The sequence below is a fragment of the Heptranchias perlo genome, chromosome 20, assembly GCF_035084215.1.
Source record: "Heptranchias perlo isolate sHepPer1 chromosome 20, sHepPer1.hap1, whole genome shotgun sequence".
Classification (NCBI taxonomy): Eukaryota; Metazoa; Chordata; class Chondrichthyes; order Hexanchiformes; family Hexanchidae; genus Heptranchias; species Heptranchias perlo.
Genome location: NC_090344.1, coordinates 10,049,101 through 10,071,267, shown reverse-complemented (window position 1 = coordinate 10,071,267; position 22,167 = coordinate 10,049,101). Strand labels below are relative to the sequence as shown.

At 45.2% G+C, this 22,167-nt stretch overlaps 5 non-coding genes across 5 annotated transcripts; 2 read left to right on the top strand and 3 right to left on the bottom strand.

Annotated features, from left to right (window-relative positions):
* Positions 1 to 2,882: 2,882 nt before the first annotated feature.
* trnav-aac (transfer RNA valine (anticodon AAC)) lies at positions 2,883 to 2,955 on the bottom strand. Its single transcript has one exon. It is a non-coding gene; the product is annotated as a tRNA-Val (tRNA).
* A 446-nt stretch (positions 2,956 to 3,401) lies between these two features.
* Positions 3,402 to 3,474, bottom strand: trnav-aac (transfer RNA valine (anticodon AAC)). Its single transcript has one exon. It is a non-coding gene; the product is annotated as a tRNA-Val (tRNA).
* Positions 3,475 to 9,556: 6,082 nt separating this feature from the next.
* Positions 9,557 to 9,630, top strand: trnan-guu (transfer RNA asparagine (anticodon GUU)). The gene has a single exon. It is a non-coding gene; the product is annotated as a tRNA-Asn (tRNA).
* Positions 9,631 to 15,940: 6,310 nt separating this feature from the next.
* trnai-aau (transfer RNA isoleucine (anticodon AAU)) lies at positions 15,941 to 16,014 on the bottom strand. The gene has a single exon. It is a non-coding gene; the product is annotated as a tRNA-Ile (tRNA).
* Positions 16,015 to 20,756: 4,742 nt separating this feature from the next.
* On the top strand, positions 20,757 to 20,838 carry trnas-cga (transfer RNA serine (anticodon CGA)). Its single transcript has one exon. It is a non-coding gene; the product is annotated as a tRNA-Ser (tRNA).
* Positions 20,839 to 22,167: the final 1,329 nt, after the last annotated feature.

Below are 22,167 nucleotides of genomic sequence, written 5' to 3'. Positions count from 1 at the left end.
GAGACGGAAAATGAAGCTGTTTGACGGGAGCACTGATCGAACCGATTGTGCGCTGCTCTTGTGGCGCAAGCGCTCAGCGTGCGGTATTTTTATGAACTCCAGAAATGCCCAGGTTGTGAGTTTGAGCCTCATCTGGAACAATCGAACATTTTGAGTTCAAGGTCCAACTGGTATGTTCCATAACGCATCTACTTCTTAGTGTTCCCATGTGAGCACTTGGGTTCCTCTGGCCTACCGTCTTAAGAACATAAGAAATTGGAGCAGGAGTAGGCCAATCGGCCCCTCGAGCCTGCTCCGCCATTCAATAAGATCATGGCTGATCTGATCCCAACCACAAATCTAAAGAACACAAGAAGTCGGAGCAGGACCCGGCCACATAGCCCCTGGGCCCTCTCCGCCACCCACAGGGCATTGACCGATCCGAACTCAGCTTCATGTCCAATTTCCTGCCCGCTCCCCATAACCCCTAATTCCCTTTACTTCTAGGAAACTGTCTATTTCTGTTTTAAATTTATCTAATGATGTAGCTTCCACAGCTTCCTGGGGCAGCAAATTCCACAGGCCGACCACCCTCTGAGTGAAGAAGTTTCTCCTCATCTCAGTTTTGAAAGAGCAGCCCCTTATTCTAAGATTATGCCCCCTAGTTCTAGTTTCACCCATCTTTGGGAACATCCTTACTGCATCCACCCGATCAAGACCCTTCACAATCTTATATGTTTCAATAAGATCGCCTCTCATTCTTCTGAACTCCAATGAGTAGAGTCCCAATCTACTCAACCTCTCCTCATATGTCCGCCCCCTCATCCCCGGGATTAACCGAGTGAACCTTCTTTGTACTGCCTCGAGAGCAAGTATGTCTTTTCTTAAGTATGGAGACCAAAACTGTATGCAGTATTCCAGGTGCGGTCTCACCAATACCTTATATAACTGCAGCAATACCTCCTTGTTTTTATATTCTATCCCCCTAGCAATAAAAGCCAACATTCCGTTGGCTTTCTTGATCACCTGCTGCACCTGCATACCAACTTTTTGATTTTCTTGCACGAGGACCCCCAGATCCCTTTGTACTGCAGTACTTTCCAGTCTCTCGCCATTAAGAAAATAACTTGCTCTCTGATTTTTCCTGCCAAAGTGCATAACCTCACATTTTCCAATATTATATTGCATCTGCCAAATCTCCGCCCACTCACCCAGCCTGTCCATATCCCCTTGCAGGTTTTTTATGTCCTCCTCACTCTCTACTTTCCCTCCCATCTTTGTATCATCTGCAAATTTTGATATGTTGCACTCGGTCCCCTCCTCCAAATCGTTAATATAGATTGTAAAGAGTTGGGGACCCAGCAACGACCCCTGTGGAACACCACTGGTTACTGGTTGCCAGTCCGAAAATGAACCATTTATCCCAACTCTCTGCTTCCTGTTTGATAACAAATCCTCCACCCATGCCAGAATATTACCCCCAATCCTCTTGCAATAGTAGGTGTGAATTTATTTGTTTATAGGGGGAGAGGGAGCTATTAGCGGCAGCTGATATGGCAAAGGGGCCGGTATGAGAACTTTCAATCTAAAGAACTAAACATACAATTCTTCTTTTCGTTTAGCGGATATTCATCAGTTGGAAGTTTCGTGTGGGGAAAATCTGGATGGGAAATATTCTCCCTGGTGTCACTGTGTCACGGGTGAAATTATTCAGCTTACAGATGTTCATACGCTGAAAGGTCGAGAGGCCTTTTCCAGCTGCCGTGTGGGACAAGTTCAGCTTTTGAGCCACTGGGTGAAGTGTTATTTTAATTGCTGCTAACGAATGACAAGATATTGTTAAATAATAGCTGCATCTTGAAATAAATTTAAAACAGAAATAGATAGTTTCCTAGAATTAAAGGGAATTCGGGGTTACGGGGAGCGGGCAGGAAATTGGACATGAATTTAGATTTGAGGTTAGGATCAGATCAGCCATGATCTTATTGAATGGAGGAGCAGGATCGAGGGGCCGATTGGCCTACTCCTGCTCCTATTTCTTATGTTCTTATGTTTTTATTTGGCACAAACACGAGAATTGTAAACTCACGAGTTCACTGTCCATGTTTCTTACATCATGTTCAACAGAAACAAGGATTGTCCTCAACACGTTGCTGATATTTTATAACAGGGACCCTCACCCAATTTCGACATCTACGATGGATAATTCAGAGTCCTACAATGAATAAGTACGATAGGAACTTAACAAATTGCGAGCCTGCGTCGCTCCGGAGATAGAGTAACAGACTTTTAAAACGGATAGTGATCTGAGGATCCAGTGTTCTGGTTGTAAATTTTGAAACAGCTGGCAAGTTCTGTCTTCGCAGCGGAGCAACAACTACGGGACAGACGATGCCTGCGATGTGTTGTCAAAGCTTCGGTGTTATCTTGTTTCCCAGGGATGGGCAGTAATGCGCTGCCTGAAGCGGCAATTGCAGCTTCCCGCCAGCAACGTGTGATCGGACAGGCGGCCTGAATGTTGTTGCTCTCGTGGCCTCACTCAATGCGGGAGCTGGGGAACATCGAACATCGAAAATCTGATCTGTTTGTTGCCGCGGCTGCAATGCAGTTTATAACTGTATTTATAAACCGAGGCAGCGCTGCAGGATCCTTCAATGACCTCTCACAAATCAACTGAAAACAATCGCAATGTGCAGCTTTGAGAGGGGCTTCCTGCTCAGTCGGGGCATGAAACGTGAATGAGGGCGAGACACATGTGTAGTGTTTGAATGTGTATTGAACTATACAGAGAATGGAAAACATATCGGTTCTGTGAGGTGTGGTATTTTATTCACATTTAACCACAGAATGAATTCTTGCTTTTTTTCAGACGTATTGATTTTTAGTGGGGAACTTTTTCAAAATGATTCTGCCCGGTTTCGAACCGGGGACTTTTCGCGTGTTAGACGAACGTGATAACCACTACACTACAGAAACTCTGCTTTACAGTTTAGTATTGGAAACCCTCAGAAGATAGCTGCCGACTGCAAATGCTCTCAGTGTGGGAGACGGGTCCCTGTCCCGTTCAGGGAATTCAATTCTCCAAAATAGTTGACTGTATTAATTTCGCAATACTCATTAAACTCTGAAAAAAGAAGAATAGTTGTTCAAATCGCCATTGGTCAACTAATAACTTTTTGTTTCAAGCTGACGGAAATACTGACTTTTTGAAAAATTATTCACCAGGCAGATTACAGAAAGTTCAGAGGGGAACTGAAAGTGGAAATAAGAGGGGCAAAGAGAGGGTATGAGAATAGACTGGCGGCCAACATAAAAGGCAATCCAAAAGTCTGCCACAGGCATGTAAACATGAAACGGGTCGTGCGAACCCGACTCTGATTCGGGACCACAAAGGAGATCGATTCATGGAGGCAGCCCAAAAATGTTTCTGCCCGGTTTCGAACCGGAGACTTTTCGCGTGTTCGGCGAACGTGATAACCACTACACTACAGAAACTCGGCTGGATATATTGTTATAGGAAACCCTCAGAAGATAGCTGCCGTCTGCAAATGCTCTCAGTGTGGGAGACGGGTCCCTTTCCTGTTCAGGGAATGAACGACGACAAAATAGTTTGCTGTATTAATTTCGCAATACTCATCAAACTCTGAAAAAAGACGAATAGTTGTTCAAATCGCCAATAATCAACTCATAACTTTCTGTTTCAGGCTGACGGAAATCCTAACTTTTTTTTTATTCATTCACCAGGCAGAATATCGAAAGTTCAGAGGGGAACTGATAGGGGAAATAAGAGGGGCAAAGAGAGGGTATGAGAATAGACTGGCGGCCAACATAAAAGGCAATCCAAAAGTCTTCCACAGGCATGCAAACATTAAACGGGTCGTAAGAACCCGACTGTGATTGGGGAGCATGAAGGAGATTTGACTCATGGAGGCAGCCCAAAATTTTTTTTGCCTGGTTTTGAACCGGGGACTTTTCGCGTGTGCAGTGGACGTGATAACCACTACACGACAGAAACTCTGCTGCGCACGTTATTTCAGGAAACCCTCAGAAGACAGCTGCCGTCTGCCAATGCTCTCAGTGTGGGAGGCGGGTCCCTTTCCCGTTCAGGGAATGAACTAAGGCAAAATAGTTTACTGTATTAATTTTGCAATACTCATTAAACTCTGAAAAAAGACGAATATTTGTTCAAATCGCCATTAATCAACTAATAACTTTCTGTTTCAGGCTGACGGAAATCCTAACTTTTTTTTCATTCATTCACCAGGCAGAATATCGAATGTTCAGAGGGGAACTGAAAAGGGAAATACGGGGGGCAAAGAGAGGGTATGAGAATTGACTGGCGGCCAAAAGACTTCCACAGGCATGTAAACATAAAACGGGTCGTGAGAACCCGACTATGATTCGGGACCATGAAGGAGATCGACTCATGGAGGCAGAGGGGGTGGCCCAAAAATGTTTTTGTACGGTTTTGAACGTGCTGCACACGTTGTTTTAGGAAACCCTCAGAAGATAGCTGCCGTCTGCAAATGCTCTCAGTGTGGGAGACGGGTCCCTTTCTCGTTCAGGGAATTAACTTCTACAAAATAGTTTACTGTATTAATTTCGCAATACTCATTGAACTCTGAAAAAAGACGAATAGTTGTTCAAATCGCGAATCATCAACTAATAACTTCCTGTTTCAGGCTGGCGGAAATCCTAACTTTTTAAAAATTCAATCACCAGGCAGAATATGGAAAGTTCAGAGGGGAACTGAAAGGGGAAATAAGAGGGGCAAAGAGAGGGTATGAGAATAGACCGGTGGCCAACATAAAAGGCAAACCAAAAGTCTTCCACAGGCATTTAAACATTAAACGGGTAGTGAGAACCCGACACTAATTTGGGAGCATCAAGGAGATCGACTCATGGAGGTAGAGGGTTTGGCCCAAAAGACTGTGGGCCAAACTCTGGAAAGTGGGTTGAGGCTCGATACCTCTTTTTCGGACGGCTCAGACACGAAGGGCCGAATAGCCTCCTTCTGTGGGGTAACTTTCTATGATTGTATGATTCCATAATATTATTGCCGTCTGTCTCGGAATGGTGTTAATATACAATCTACTATAGGTATACTTTAATCAAATTGGTGCCTCTGTTTCACTGCGAGAGAGAAGAGGCATTAATGTGTGGACATTGGCTGCAGCAGCTGGGTTGCCCCTTTACTTTTCCTCCTGTCCCAATCTTTCTTTAACCTCCTCTGCTGGTGTTGCAGGTTAGATCAGCCATCGCCGTTCAAGGAAGCCTGAGAAGTCCATCAGGGGATAACACAAGAGACAGAGACAGGGAGAGATAGAGAAATGCATGCAATGAAAATAAACTGTATAAATAGAATTATACAGTCATTATTTTTTGAGTTCGTTCATGGGATGTGGGCGTCGCTGGCGAGGCCAGCATTTATTGCCCATCCCTCATTGCCCTTGAGGTATGGTTACAGTACAGAAGGAAGTTATTCAGCCAATCAAGCCCGTGCAGGCTCATTGTAAGAGCAATCCAGTCAGTCCCATTCCCCCGCTCCTTTCCGGTAGCACTGCATTTTTTCCCTTCAAGTACTTATCAAATTCCTTTTTGAAAGCCACGATTGGATCTGCTTCCACCATCCTTTCAGGCTGCGCGTTCCAGTTTACAACTACTCGTTGGTAAAGAAGTGTTTCCCCATGTCGCCTTTGGGTCTTTTGCCAATCACCTTCAATCTGTGTCCTCTGCTTTTCGACCCTTCCGCCAATGGGAACAGTTTCTATTTATTTACTTTATCTAAACCCTCCATTATTTTGAACACTTCTATCAAATCTCCTCGAAATGTTCTCTGCTCCAAGGAGAACAACCCCAGCACGGGGTAAATGCGGTCAATTAGCTTCAATTCATTTATTTGAGCATTAAACAGCTCTTTAAACATTACTGTGACATTATGGTAGCGTGCCCTCGCGGTCTCAGGTGTTCCATCAAATTTCGACGGAGGCGTGGGTTTGAATCCCACTGCTGTTAGAATTTCTGCCAATGTTCATTTTGGCTTGTTCGCAGAAAACCCGATTGTCGTGCGATGGAGCAGAGGATGTGAAAGAAGTTGAAAGTGAAAGTGCAGATATTATTTTCATCACAATGACTGGACACGTTTCCACAGGTAAGTGCCTCTCACCTTAAGGTTCTTTCCAGCAGAGTGGGACAGGTGATCAAAGTGACTGGGCTCCAGCGGCGCAACCAGTCAGTGCGCGGTCCTTATATGACAGTCCAGGGCCGGGAAATGGCGAGGTTGTTAGTCGAGGCCCACCGAAACCAACCAATCCTTTTCCTTGTGAAAATGTCGGCCGGAGTTGAAGGTACAATTGGTGTGTTCCAAAATGCATCTAGTTATTTGCATAGCCGTGTGGTTCCTCTGGCGTATGCTGTTGCAATAGCAGATGAGAACATTTCGGACTGAGATGAGGAGAAATTTCTTCACTCAGAGGGTGGTGAACCTATGGAATTCTCTACCACTGAAGACTGTGGAGGCCAAGTCAATGAATATATGTAAGAAGGAGCTGGATAGATTTCTAGACACAAAAGGCATCAAGTGGTATGGGGAGAGAGCGGGAATATGGTATTGAGGTCCAGGATCAGCCATGATCGTATTGAATGGCGGAGCAGGCTCGAACGGCCGAATGTCCGACTCCTGCTCCAATTTTCTAAGTTTCTATTTACAATTGGTGTGTTTCGTAATGCATCCAGTTATTTGTTCAGCCATGTGGTTCCTCCAGCCTACTCTGTCGCAATCGCAGATGAGATGGTTAGTCTTCTTAGTTTACAGAGGGAGGCTTCGGAATTGGAGCCACAAACTATGATTTTGATCCATCTCCAAATTATGGGATTTAGATTGAGCTTTAAACCAGCGCGTTCGACCGCTCAGCCACGATACTTTCCATCTTGCGATCTTCACGTGCTACTTTTACAGGAATAGAATTACTCGAAGCAAGAATTCTACCGCTCAAGCACCAATGCTCGCAGGCAGCAGGATGAATGTGTCCAGTTAGAAACCTGTCTGAAGGAACATCCCGTCTGACAGAGCTGGAAGTCCAGCATATTGTCTTCCGCGGTAAGCAGATGATGAGCCTCCTTCTTGAGAGTGTTTCGCCAATCCAGCTCAGAGTGGATTAAGCATTATAAATTCGGGTGGGACTGGAGCCACTAGTATAAGAGAAAGTGGATGGGGGCTGTTTCCCTTCCTTGACAGATATTAATGATCCTGTTCCGGTTTTGCTGCAAAATTTCACTTCCCAGCTCCGAAATCAACGAACTAAAATTTAACGGTGGTGCGATGCGAACACACAATTTCTGAGCGAAAACTCCGATGTGCTCCCCATTGCGCGACAAAACCGGTTATGAATTATATGATTTCACATTACCCATATGCTGCTTATGAACTTTTGATGCGGCAGAGCAAGTGGTTCGAAAGCTCAGTGGGGTTTCAAATGAACTCCTGAGAAAGTTTGTCAAAATAGTGCTCTCTCTCCCTCTTTCTCTTCCTTTTGCTCTCTCTCGCTTTCTCTCTTGAGCTCTCACTCTCCCCGTTTATCTATAGAGGGGTCGAATACAAAGAGGTGGAAGTTTTGTTACAGCTGCACAGAGCTCTGGTGAGACGCCATCTGGAGGACTGCATTCAGTTCTGGGCACCCCAACTCAAGAAGTATGTATTAACCTGGAGGCTCGAGGGGCTGAATGGCCTATTCCTGTTCCTATTTTGCAATGAATGAAACAATAATTCAAGAATCGAGACGCTAATGTATCAGGATGAGTGAGTGAAGGATGTTTTATGTTTGAAGTACTGATTTCATGAATTGAATATCCTCAGTGACTCAGCTCAGTGCAGTCCAGTCCAAACACCTGCTCGCACAAAGTGGCATTTTCTGTGAGAACACGAAAGACGTGTTCAGGCCATGACAGTACCGAGTGCGGGCAGGCCTGCGCGTGAAATGGAAAATTGAGGTGAAATACTCCTACAAGCAGCGGATGTCTCTGTTTCCATTTCCAAAATGCACGCACGCACCGGCCGAATCGATGCAGCTCCTGGGAAAGATACGAGGCGAGGCAGGGCTGCAGTGGATCATTTGAAGCAACTGAAACGCAAAAGATTCCGCCTGTTTCACGTGGCATCTCCAGTTTCTGACTATTTTTCCCCTCCCGCTTCCTCTACTCCTCCAGCTGCCAGGTGAATTAGATGCTTGATGAAAACACAGGGGAATTCATGAATCCCATCCTGACCTGGACAGCAGGGGGAGAGGGAAAGAACAATGCTGGCCATTGAGAAGGGATGGATTTTGCACATGCCGGGAAAATAGACACAAAGATCTCATCTCCCTGCTTCTTTGGTATGTGGGATATCTTAATGCTCAGGTGATGATATCACTGCCCCCCGGCCCATGATCTCCACTCGCACTCTCCTTCCAATCTCGCACACCTTTGCTTTGGTTTGAAATCGTGTAAGTTTTCACACTGGGATTCAATTTGAAGAAAGCGATGCTGTGATAACCTGGGGCTATTGAGGAGTTGCAGTGCAAGAAGGCTAATGATAACAGTGACAGTTCTGACACTATGAGCGACAGTTAAAGGTGAACAACATTTAAAGTCTCATGCAGCAGGTCTGGGTCCAAATCTTTCACGTGGCATGTCCTTCTGCTCCTGTCACTCATTTACCTCCACGGAGAGTTCATTTGGAATTCCTGTGCTGCTGCATTGCGCATTTTCCAGTTCTGCTTCGAACAATCGGGACTTTAAAGGCACCTCTGTGACCCGCACTTTCTTTCAATGAGTTTAGTTCGCTTTGCATTCGACTGTGAAATCGTTTTAGGATTTCATCTCAATGAACCAGACTGTGACCGCATTGTATCTGTCAGCGTGTAAGTGGCGAGGTTGGGGTCAGCACGGGTCGTTTTCAACTTTTGAAATCTCACCAATTACAAGAAAAAAGAGACATTGAATCAAACTGTCCCTGTCAGTGATGAATTGAAGGGAATATCGCTCCAAGCAGATCTGGACAATGAGCAGTGCAGCCGCACAGGAGTTCCAAATCCACCCTCTCGCCACTCGGCAATCGCATTATCTGAACTTTACTCTGACCCAGTGTCACCGCGCTGAAATCGAATGTTTGTCGGCCACATTTTTTCTTAACATCATAGTTACTGGTTTAATGGTGAAAACTGCCGTCCGCTGCACTGCAAGTACAAGAGACAATTTTGTAGACACCGTGTAGTATCACAGACCTGCTCGTTGGACCTGCTCGTTTCATCTCCTCTCATTTTCACCACACCTGAATATGACTGGAACAGAGAATGGAGAATCACAGCTCGAAAAATCAATCCTCTCTGCCACGATGCGACTCAGACTTCCAACATACAGATGTTTAATGGCAAGGTGAGTTTAATGTTCAGAAATAATAGAGCACAGATTTTCACTCATGCAAGCTTCACACCCTTTATTTTGGAAAAGTAAACTGATGGTGGAGAGATGTTGTATTCATCGCGGCAACCTGAATTTTTAGCTGGTTGAATCAATGGCTCAAAAACAAAAGTGTCGTGTCTCTGTGGCGCAATCGGTTAGCGCGTTTGGCTGTTAACTAAAAGGTTGGTGGTTCGAGCCCACCCAGGGACGGTGGGAAAATTTTACCTTAAGTTTCATGGTCTCGTATTTCCTGGTTTCAAATATATGTTTTGTCTGCAAAAAAATGCACGGTTTCGATGGCCAGCTGAGCACGGCCAATCTTCCACCATTTAACCTGAGATTGCCTTCACGGAAATCAGAATTCTTCTTGACAGACAAGGTCGAAAGATTGGAGGAGAGCCGCTTCACTCTGACATGGATGTTTCTGCAGTGAGCGACACCAGACTGTTTCCACAATAAATGTCAGTCCTTTTATTTTGGAAACGCAAAATTGTTTTCGCATTCCGACGGGTTTCAGTTCATTTGTGAACTCCACCACTGACACTGCTGAAGGTTGTAGGCTCATAGGATGGGACCTCCAGGAGTGGACTGTAAGAAAGCTGGGTTTCGGCATCCTGACAAATATATGCCGAGGAACCAGAGGAAACCTTACGAAGGAACCGTCTGGGGTTTTACCTGTTAGTTTAGGTCTCAGGGTGAATGATTCCTGACTCCCCGAACTGTCTTACATTAAACTCAGGTCAGATCAGGATGAATTCAGTTTACAGGAGGATAGTGTCAAATATCACCCACAATCGAGGGGGACAAAAGCAGCCATTAGAGAAGCTACGAGATCTTTGGAAAAGAAGATGGTGCACAATTGTGGGAATAAAAGCAAACGCCTTTTCAACTGCGTCGGGAGTCAGAAGACCATTAAAGATAGTTTAGGTACACTGAAAGGCAGTTCAGGACAGATTCCCAGGCTAAGGCAGAGCTGTTAAATGACTATTTCTCATCAGCCTACACTCCTGTGATTGATGCTGAGATTCCAGCTGTGGGATGTGCTGTCGACAATAACATCATAAATATTAAAATAGAAAGTGATGTCATCTTGGATAAAATACGAAATCTCAAAATAGATTGTGCTCCAGGTCCAGATGATATTCACCCACGGGTGTTTTAAGAGATGGGACGGGTGGTCTGTGAGCCCCTTGCCTGTATCTTCAACAGCTCAATAGAGTCAGGGATTGTCCCCTGAGATTGGAAGGTAGCTCACGTAGTTCCCATTTTCATTAAAGGGGACAAATCAGAGACAGGGGATGACGGGCCCATCAGTGTGACCTCGATCAGAGGGAAGATGCTTGAATGGATCCTAAGCGATGCTGTTTTGACCACGGGGAAAAAGAAGGAGCCATTAGAGATACTCAACGCGGCTTCCGAAAAACAAGGTCGTGTCTTACAAACTTGCTTGAGTTTTTTGAAGAAGTTGCTCGGTTAGTGGATGAGGGTAATCCGGGTTCACATTGTCCATCTCAGGGGTGTCAAACTCATTTTCGATGGTGAGCCTGATCTGATATCATGGCACTTGGCCTGGGCCACATTCCGCAAAAGTTATTAAACTGGAAATAGATGAAGATTAACTATATTGGTACTTACTTACGTTTAGATTTTATTTATTGCTGCTGCTGCTCCCGATACCTGGCACCTCTTAGCTTGAACCATTGCATCAACATTTGGAGTAAATGACTGGGCTGTGTGATGTCTTGGATAAAAACATGAGGAGAACTTGTCATTAAAGAACTTTGGAAGTGATTTCCATAATTTCACAACACCCTGTGTAATGAGATTTCTCTTGATCACTGCACTAAAGCAGAAAGTAGGGGTTAAGGTTCGCTACTCAGACTGGTAAAAGGTGGAAAGTGGTGTTCCAAAATGATCGGTGCTGGGACGACTGTTCACAATTTATATAAACGATTTGGACTCGGGAATCGGATGGAAAATTTCAAAATTTACGGATGACACCAGTTTGGGGCGGGGTAAAGCTGATACTGATCAAGACTACAAAAATATACAAGAAGACATTAATAAACTTGCAGAATGGGGGTGTAATTGGCAAATTAAGTTTAATAAAGATGAGGATGAAGTGGAGCATCTTGGTAGCAAGAACAAGGAGGCCTCATAATGCTTGGATAATAAGAGTCTATATGGGGTAGAGGAGTAGAGAGATCTGGGGACACAGATCCACAAATCACTAAAATTAGTGATGCAGGTTAAAATGGCCATTTAAAAGCAAACCAAACACTAGGGTTCGATTCTGGAGGGATAGAATTGGAAAGCTATGTTAAACTTGTATAGAACCTTGATTAGACTACACTTGGAGTACTGTGAACAGTTCTGGTCTCCATATTATATGAAGGATATACAGATACTGGAGAAGGTGCAAAAAGGATGTCACCATTTTAGTGGTCGCTGGATTTGGTGTCTCTGTGTAACTGATCCCTGTATTTGGTGTCCAAATGTAAATGATCCCTGGACTTGGCGTCTCAGTGCAAGTGGTCCCTGGATTTGGTGTCTCTGTGTAAGTGGTCTCGAGATTTCGTATCCCTGTGTACGTGTCCTTGGATTTGGTGTCTCAGTGTTCGTGTTTCCTGGATTTGGTGTCCCAGTGTAATTGGTCCCTGGATTTGGTGTCTCAGTGTAAGTTGTTCCCGGATTTGGTGTCCCGTGTAAGTTGCCCTCGATTTGGTGTCACAGTGCACGTGGTCCCTTGTGTATTGAGGCATCGCTCGTGGAATTTTTCACCTCCTTCCACTTTTGCAAAAGTTGTTGACAGCTTATTAAAGCCACTAACTGGCTCTCGGGTCGGGCACAGAAAAAATGAGACATCGTCAGTTTCCCTGAGAATGACAGGTCTGAATTCGAGTGAGAGAACAATTAGCAATTAAACCAGACTGGGCGGGTCGGGCCTGAGTTTTTTTTTATTCGTTCACGGGATGTGGGCGTCGCTGGCAAGGCCGGCATTTATTGCCCATCCCTAATTGCCCTCGAGAAGGTGGTGGTGAGCCGCCTTCTTGAACCGCTGCAGTCCGTGTGGTGACGGTTCTCCCACAGTGCTGTTAGGAAGGATGTTCCAGGATTTTGACCCAGCGACAATGAAGGAACGGCGATATATTTCCAAGTCGGGATGGTGTGTGACTTGGAGGGGAAAGTGCAGGTGGTGTTGTTCCCATGCGCCTGCTGCCCTTGTCCTTCTAGGTGGTAGAGGTCGCGGGTTTGGGAGGTGCTGTCGAAGAAGCCTTGGCGAGTTGCTGCAGTGCATCCTGTGGATGGTGCACACTGCAGCCACAGTGCGCCGGTGGTGAAGGGAGTGAATGTTTAGGGTGGTGGATGGGGTGCCAATCAAGTGGGCTGCTTCATCTTGGATGGTGTCGAGCTTCTTGAGTGTTGTTGGAGCTGCACTCATCCAGGCAAGTGGAGAGTATTCCATCACACTCCTGACTTGTGCCTTGTAGATGGTGGAAAGGCTTTGGGGAGTCAGGAGGTGAGTCACTCGCCGCAGAATACCCAGCCTCTGACCTGCTCTCGTAGCCACAGTATTTATATGGCTGGTCCAGTTAAGTTTCTGGTCAATGGTGACCCCCAGGATGTTGATGGTGGGGGATTCGGCGATGGTAATGCCGTTGAATGTCAAGGGGAGGTGGTTAGACTCTCTCTTGTTGGAGATGGTCATTGCCTGGCACTTATCTGGCGCGAATGTTACTTGCCACTTATCAGCCCAAGCCTGGATGTTGTCCAGGTCTTGCTGCATGCAGGCTCGGACTGCTTCATTATCTGAGGGGTTGCGAATGGAACTGAACACTGTGCAGTCATCAGCGAACATCCCTATTTCTGACCTTATGATGGAGGGAAGGTCATTGATGAAGCAGCTGAAGATGGTTGGGCCTCGGACACTGCCCTGAGGAACTCCTGCAGCACAGTTGCGACTTACTAACGGAAAAGCAGCGGCCAGTTTACTTCGCACCATGGGGAAGGTCTGAGCACTCGGGTTTCTGTATAATTTATTTATTATGTTTGTTGCTTCCCTGGCACCAACCTCGATGGGATGACAATAATTAATTTTCTGTTCACCAATTCCGGCTTTCAATGGCGGGGCATTTCCCCACAGTCCCCCGCGCCTCAGAATGTGCCCTATCAATGAATACAGGAGTCCAGTGCGCGGTGCCAGGACCGGGCTGTGCTCTGAGCATGCGCAGTGCGAGTGGCGGCGAAGCACTGAGGAGGAACAGGCGTGTCGGAGGCCGGGAGAAGACGGGGGAGTAATTGGACCTATGGTTAGGCGGAGAAGCATCACAAGCACCTGATGGCGTCTTGAGGCCACAAATCCGAGTCCACAGGCCCAGTGTTTGCACCTCGGTGACAGGCCCGACAAGCAGCCGTCCGAAAATCAGTGTGACTGGCCGCCATCTTGCGAGCGGAAGTCATGGTAGAATCTTGGCGCATGCGCGGCCATCTTGGCGCTGGAACAACGAGTGGGCGGGGTTTCAGGGTCCCAGTCCCCGGTCACAAAGAGTGGGCGGGGCTTCTGGGTCCCAGTGACCAGGAACAAAGAGTGGGCGGGGCTTCTGGGTCCCAGTGACCAGGAACAAAGAGTGGGCGGGGCTTCAGGGTCCCAGTGACCTGGAACAAAGAGTGGGCGGGGCTTCTGGGTCCCAGTGACCAGGAGAGAAAACCATTGCCTCATTTATTTTATTCTCACTCTGCCCACAGCGCGTGTAGAACTGAACCCAATCAGAGGAGAGGGAGGGAGAAAACTGGGAGTGGAGGGAAGAAATATTGGAGATGGTGGGATGGGTTTGGATTTCAGCACAGGGAGGAGGGAGAGTGTGTGGGACGGGGATTTACGGCTTTGGCGGAAAAGAGAGGATAGAAAGTTCCATAGAAACTAGAATTGTCTGTTCCAAATTTCGATCCTGTATTTAGAGTGATGACTTTTTAAAACTTTTACAGGGTATTAGAAGGGGAGGATTTGCAGACGGGAAATTCAAACCAAAGATCACGTCAAGATCTGACAGAGTCACTCGATTCATCAGGACTTGAATATCATCGACCTATGAATGTGGAAGGAGAAATGTTTGTCTTTTCTGTCTGTGGAAGAAGATTTCAAACATCAGTGTGACTGGAAAAGCACCCAGACACACACACCCGAGTGAGAGTGTTCCAGTGCACTGTCTGTGGAAAGAGCTTTCACCGGTTACACAGCCTGAAAAAACACTGCACCATTCACAGCGGGGAGAAACCGTCCACGTGTCCTGTTTGTGGACGAGGCTTCAACTGATCATCCAACCTGGAGAGACACAAGGACACCCGCACCACGGAGATACCGTGGAAATGTGGGGACTGTGGGAAGGGATTCAATTACCCATCAGAGCTGGAAACTCATCGACGTAGTCACACTGGGCAGAGGCAGTTCACCTGCTCCACACAAAACAGGAAAACCACAGTTTCCGGTCTGGGGTGCGTTTCCTGATCTCACCCGGAGTGGTACTGAGCCCCACAGAGCAGGAAACGCCCAGGCACAGTCCCAGGCCTGTGCCAGACAGTCGAACTTGGGATGGAGCCGATACAGCTCAGTTGAGAATGCAAAAATTTGAAAGTCCCGAGTTCAATTCCGAATTTCAGCAAAATTTGGTTGTTTGGATCTCATTCTTTGGGTCGAATCTCGCATTAATTTACACTGAAATATTAACCGGCGCTGGAGGCTTGGGGAAGGAGCAGAGAAGCATCAAGGATGAGAAATATTGATAGCATCTTTATTTAGCTTTATTTCTTTCTGCATTTTTCTCTTTTTTTTGCCTCTCTCAGCGCCGGCGAACATTTGATTTGAAGCATTTGATTCCTAAACTGATGCCTTTTCCTCATCTCCGCTCTGTCTGTTTCTAACTGCTTGTGACCGTTGAAGAGAACAGGCCCCGAGTTAAACGTTTTTCAGCAAACCGACAGAGAGATATCACAGCGGGAATAAAACTCGTTGCTTCACATTGTTAGATACTCAGTGACTCAGTTTGTAATGTGTGTCAGTAAACATACCCTGATACTGAGTGACACAGATTGTAATGTGCGTCAGTAAACATACCCGGATACTGCGTGACACGGATTGTAATGTGTGTCAGTAAACACACCCTGATACTGAGTGTCACAGATTGCAATGTGTGTCAGTAAACATACCCGGACACTGAGTGACACAGGTTGTAATGTTTGTTAGTAAGCATACCTGGAAGAATGGTCCCGGAAATGGAAAGAAATGGAGAGATAGGAAAAGAGACAGTCAGAAAGAGATGGAGACACGGAAAGGTGAGTGAGAAATGAAGGATAAATGAAAAATGAGCGGAAAGATTTTTTTTCTCCGCCCCAGGGGCAAAGGTATATCAAACATTGTAATGAATGCTATTCCAAAAACGATTCCTTCTGAATTTTGCATGAACTTCCTTGTTTGTGAAGTCTGGATTTTCAAAGTCACTCAAATAATGTCATAAATTACTGATGGCCCGGAAGGGGATCGAACCCGCGACCTTGGCGTTATTAGCACCACGCTCTACCCAACTGAGCTAACCGGCCATTTTTTTTTCTTACGGCAATCGGTTTGGGGCACTCATTGGGTGGTCTGTGTTTTACTTCTTGCACTGCGTTGTTCGGTTATTGCACGAACATTGAACACACCACATCCCTGAAACATTGTTACTTGTTTCTGCATAAAACTGGCAAGGGTGTAAATCGAAATTAACAGATAAGGAGCACTTTAATGCGACAAATTTAATTCTGGTAAAAATTATGTTCTGAACATTGAAAGCCCACCCCTGAAACACTGCCCCGCTGTGAAAACAGTGGGCAGGACACTGAGGGACTGCGAAAATTGTGTGCTGAGTTTTCCGCAGTGCAATGCTTGTCATGTTCGCCTTTTACGTGAAAAAGCTCTATTTCAGTTCCCGCATAAAAACATAGTTTTGAGGAACTTGCTTCGGATAAACCTCCAGTCGTCAACTTGTGGTTCGAGAAGGGACAATTCTTGTTCCTTCCTGTTAACTTTAACAACGGCTGTACCAAATTCCAAGTGTCATAAACTATCAATATTTGAAACCAAACCCTTAAATGCAGTCTGGAAAGTGGAAAACGGTGAAAGTGCATCACATACAAAACACAAAAACTTATTTAAGGTTTCACTATCCATGTTAGTATTTCCGTGATTCTGCAGCACAAAGTTATCGGTTACAACAATTATTCATCTTTCACAGAATTTCATTAGTTTCATCAATTAATTTAATAACGTTCTTTGGTTACTGCAACCACAAGCTTTAGCTCGGTGAAAAATTAATGTTGTTAATCATGCGATGTGATGTTTTTCTCTGGCACAATCATTTAGCGCGTTCGGCTCTTAACCCAAAATTTGATGGTCCAATGACCCCCAAGGGACGATACAATATCCTGGATTTCAATGCGTGTTTTCACTGTAAGAAAATGCACCATAAATGAATTTGATGAAAAGTGACTAATATTGTTGACTTTAAATAGTTAGTGTCCAACTTGACATTGCACCACATCGGAATCGAAATTCAGATTCGGGGCCAGAAAAGCAGATGATGCACGGAGGCAGAGGGCAAGGCTGAAGTATTAAATGAGTACTTTGCATCTGTCTTCACCAAGGAAGAAGAAGCTGCCAGAGTCAGTAAAAGAGGAGGTCGTGGAGATACTGGATGGGATAAAAATTGATAAAGAAAAGGTACGAGAAAGGCTGGCTGTACTTAAAGTGGGTCAGTCACACGGTCCGGATCGGATGCATCCTTGGTTTCTGAGGGAAGTAAGGGTGAAAATTTCAGAGTTGCTGGCCATAATCTCCAATCGTCCTGAGATATGGGGGTGGTGCCAGACGACTGGAAAATCTCAAATGTTACTCCCTTTTTAAAAACGTGTGCAAGGATAAACCCAGCAACTACAGGACAGTCAGTTAAAACTCGGTGGCAGGGAAGCTTCTGGAAACGATAAATACGGGATAACAATAACAGCCAGTTCGACAAGTGTAGATTAATAAAGGAAAGCCAGCACGAATTTGTTAAAGGCAAATCATGTTGAACTAACTTCATTGAGTTTTTCGATGAAGTAAAGTGCCACATAATATGCTTCTCAGCAAAATCGAAGCACATGGAATAAAAGCATGGATACTAAATTGGATAAATGACAGGAAACAAACAGTCGTGGTGAAGGTATTTTTTTTCGGACTGGTGGAAGGTAGTCAGTGTTGTTTCACAGGGGTCGGGACTAGGACCACTGCTTTTTGATATATATTAATAAATTGGACTTGTCCGGACAGGAACAATTTCAAAATTCGCGGATAACACAAAACTAGTAATTGCAGTAAACAGTGAAGAGGATAATAATAGTCTTCAAGAGTACACAGACGGGCTGGTGGAATGGGCGGACACATGGCAGATAACATTTAATGCAGAGAAATGCGAAGTGATATATTTTGGCAGGAAGAATGGGGAGAGGCAATATAAACTAAATGATACAATTCTCAATGAAATGCTGGAATAGAGAGTCCTGGGGGCATATGTGCACACATCTTTGAAGGTGGCAGGACAGGCTGAGAAAGTGGTTCTGGGTATCAATAGAGGCATGGAGTACAAAATCAAGAAAGTTATGTTGAACCTTTATAAAACACTGGTTCGGCTACAACCAGAGTATTGTGTCCAATTCTGGGCACCGCATTTTAGGAAGGATGTGAAGGCCTCCGGGAGCATGCAGAAAAGATTTACTGGAATGGTTCCAGGGATGAGGGACTTCAGTTAGGTGGACAGACTGGAGAAGTTAGGATTGTTCTTAGAGCAGAGTCGGTTGAGAGGAGATTTGATAGAAGTGATCAAAATCATGAAGGGTGTTGAAAAAGTAAATAAAGAGAAGCTGTTCCCATTGGCAGAAAGGTCGAGAACCAGACGACACAGATTTAAGGTGATTGGCAAAAGAAACCAAAGGCGAAATGAGTAAAACTTTTTTACGCAGAGACTTGTTATGATCTGGAACGTGCTGCCTGAAACGGTGGAAGCAGAATCAATCGTGGCTATCAAAAAGGAATGGGATAAAGACTTGAAGGGAAAAAATTGCAGGGCCACGTGGAAAGAGCGGGGGAATGAGACGAACTGGATTGCTCTGACAAAGAGATAGCACGGTCTGGATGGGCCGAATTGACTTCCTTCTGTGCTGTAATCATTCTATGATTCGATGATTGGATGGACAGAGCGGTCTAATAGGATAGGCGATCGGTTGTGGGGAGCAGGGAAACTTTCGACTGGTTGCACGGCTGTGTTACTGACGGCTCGTTGGTCTCGGATTATGGTTTTCACTTTGGGCGTTTCACTAATTGATATGTGAGAGGTCCGGGGTTCAAATTCCTGGACGAGCCCTCCTGTGTCACTATTTTCAGTGGAAATTCATTCATTTATTTTTCACATCTTTTCAGCCTTGCAGAATACAGGATTGACTTAATTCTAGAGCATGTTTGACGTTTCGTGGCTGGAATGCAGAGGGTTTGTCGACGCAACACCACATAGGGAAAGGAAAATGTCTCAACGTGGTGTGCAGATTGAAGCTGAATGTGAATCTATCTCTTTTCAGGGGTGCAGAATGAAAATGCTTCTTCATCGGCCGGGAACCAATCCCCGTCTCCTCGGGTGGCAGGTGAGAATTCTACCAGTGAAACAGCAACATCCAGACGGTCGCGGCTGCATGTGTCCAGTTGGAAACCTGTCTGAAAGAACATATTGTCTCACAAATCTCCTGTGAGTACCCTGTTCATTCTGATTTACAGCCGTGCATCAAAGGCGCTCGCAGCTGCGGTAGTCGCGTGGTTCAGACGTTAGATCTGAAACCCAATGGGGTATTCCGGCAGAAGTTGGAATCGTGCTATCGGCGCTATTGTGTAAAGTTTTGTTCAATGCTCAAATAAATATGAACTGGAGATAACGGGCTGCAATTCCTTCCCTCAGAGAGATACTCCACCGCGGCAGATCATTTTAACTGGGAGCCCAGTGGTCACTTGCAAAATATCAAGATACGTGAAGGGAACTTCACAATGTTCCACAACTGTCCAAAACTGGGCACCGCACTTTATAAAGGATGTGAAGGCGTCAGAGAGGGTGCAGAAACATTTACTGGAATGGTTCCAGGGATGAGGTCATCAGTTACGTGGGTAGACTGGAGAAGCTGGAGTTGTTCCCTTCGAGCAGAGAAAGTTGAGTGGAGATTTGATAGAAGTGTTCAAATCATGACGGGTTTAGATAAAGTAAATAAAAAAAAACTGCTCCCGTTGGCGGAAGGGTCGAGAACCAGAGGACGCAGATTTACGGTGGTTGACAAAAGAACCAAAGGCGATAAAAGGAAAAACTTCTTAAACTAGCGAGTGGATATAATCTGGAATGCATCGCCTGAAAGGGTGGTGGAAGCAGATTTAATCATTGTTTCTAAGAGGAATTGGATAAGTATTTGAAGGGAAAATATTTGCAGGTATACGGGGAAAGAACGGGGGAATGGGACGATCTGGATTGCACTTAAAGAGAGCTGGCACAGGCTCGATGGGCCGAATGGCCTCCTTCTGTGCAGTGACGATTCTATGATTCTATATCTCCCAATCTCCATCGTAAATGCTGCTAACTTGACGTTAGGTTTTTTCGATACTTTTATCTCTCTGTCTCTCTCTGTCTCTCTGTGTTTCCCCCTGATGGACTTCTCAGGCAGCCTTGAACGGCCAAAGCTGATCGAACCTGCGACACCAGCAGAGAAGGGTAAAGATAGAAAGACTGAGACGGGAGGAAAACTAAAAATCCAACCCAGATGATGAACTCGCAGATAATATCTACACATTAATGTCTCTTCGTCCTCATAGTGAAAACATCAGTAATTTTATTCCAGTATAAAAAGAAAGAAAGTCTTGTCTTAAAAAGCGCTTTTCACGACCTCAAGACCTCCCAAAGCGCTTTTCAGCCAATGAGGTATTTTTGAAGTGTCGTCACTGTTACACTTGTGGTTGAGTGGATAATCTGCGGATCCCGAGGGAGACAACAATGTAACTTTCGAGAAATTAATTCTGAAAAGTCTCACTTGGCATGACAAGTCGCACATTCAAAACGAATGTGGTAAAGAGAGGCTAATATTGTTGATATGAAATAGTTAGTGTACAACTTCACATTGCTGTGCATCGGAATAGAAAAAGTGATTGGATGGATCGCAGGATGGCCGATCGGCGATGGGTTGCACCGAATTCTGCACTGGTTTCACCCTTTTGGTAGCAGTAGCTGCTCTGTTTTTGCATAGCTGCGATGGCCGAGTGGTTAAGGCGTTGGACTCGAAATCTAATGGGGTTTTCCTGCGCAGGTTCGAATCCTGCTCGTAGCGCTATTTCTTATAGATTTGTTCAATGATCAAACAAATAAGGACTGGAGTTGACGGACCGTGTTCCCTCCCTCAGAGAGATGATCCAGCGTGGCAAATGCTTTTAATTCGGAGCCAATGGTCTCTTGCAGAGTTGCACGGCACGTGAAAGAATCTCTACCAAGCTCCATCTTAAATTCTGCTCGTTCGCAAAGCTTGATATTTATCCGATTTGTTTCTATACTTTAATCTCTCCCTGTCTCTTGACTCTCTGAATTTTCCCCTGATGGACTTCTCAGGTTTTCTTGAACGGCCAAGGATGATCGAACCTGCAACACCAGCAGAGAAGGGTAAAGATGGAAAGACTGAGACGGGGGGAGAAGCAAAGGTGCAACCCTGTTGATGTATTCGGAGCTATTGTCCACACATTTATGTCTCTTCGACCTCACAGTGAAAAAAATCAGCAATTTGAATACAGTGCACTTATGGTAGAGTGTTTAAATGCGAATGTTGAGACATACAACAATCAAACCGTTGCCATGGTGATGATCGAATCTAAACACTAGACCACAAGGAAACGCTGAAAATTCTTTGGTGCGAACAAGCAGCCCAACGCGGCCTTTCCTACTTGCCTCTTTGTAATTCAGGTCATTATTGTGCGAGACAAGCTGCTCGCAAAAAAATGGCATTTTCTGTTCAAACTACTATCGCGACAGAAGGTGATGTTCAGGCAATGACAGCACCAAGTGCAACTAGGCATGTACTTGAAATGGAAAGTGAGGTAAAATACTACCACAAGCTGCTGATGGACATGTTTCCATTTCCAAAATTCACGAACCTGAATGCAGCTCCTGGGAAAACTGCAAGGCCACGCAGGTCCATCATGAATCATTTGAAGCAACTGGCAGTTTAAAGTGGCATCTCCTCCTGCTTCTGTCGGGGGTGAAGGAGTGACACCGTCGTTATAAACGTACAGTTTGATTTTGTACAGAACTGTACAGAGAAGGAGCACATATACTGGGGCTGTGAGATATTCTATATTATTCATATTTAACCACAAGAATATCCGCAGTCAGAAGCTGAAAAGAAGGGAGAGATAAGAGGCCTGAAAATAAACACAGAGCTGAATGAATCACGGAAGAGTGAAAGAAAAGTCAATCTTACCAGTTCTGCTGTGTTCCGTGCGCAATCTTGGGCGCTCCCCGATGGACTGATGGTGAGAATTCAGTGCTCCCACCAACGCATGAGTTCGATTCCAAGTCAGCGAATTAACTTCAGCAAAAGTTATTAAATTAATTACATGAAACTAATTAAACCCTGTTGGTAGATGAATGACTGTTTTATTCACCATGA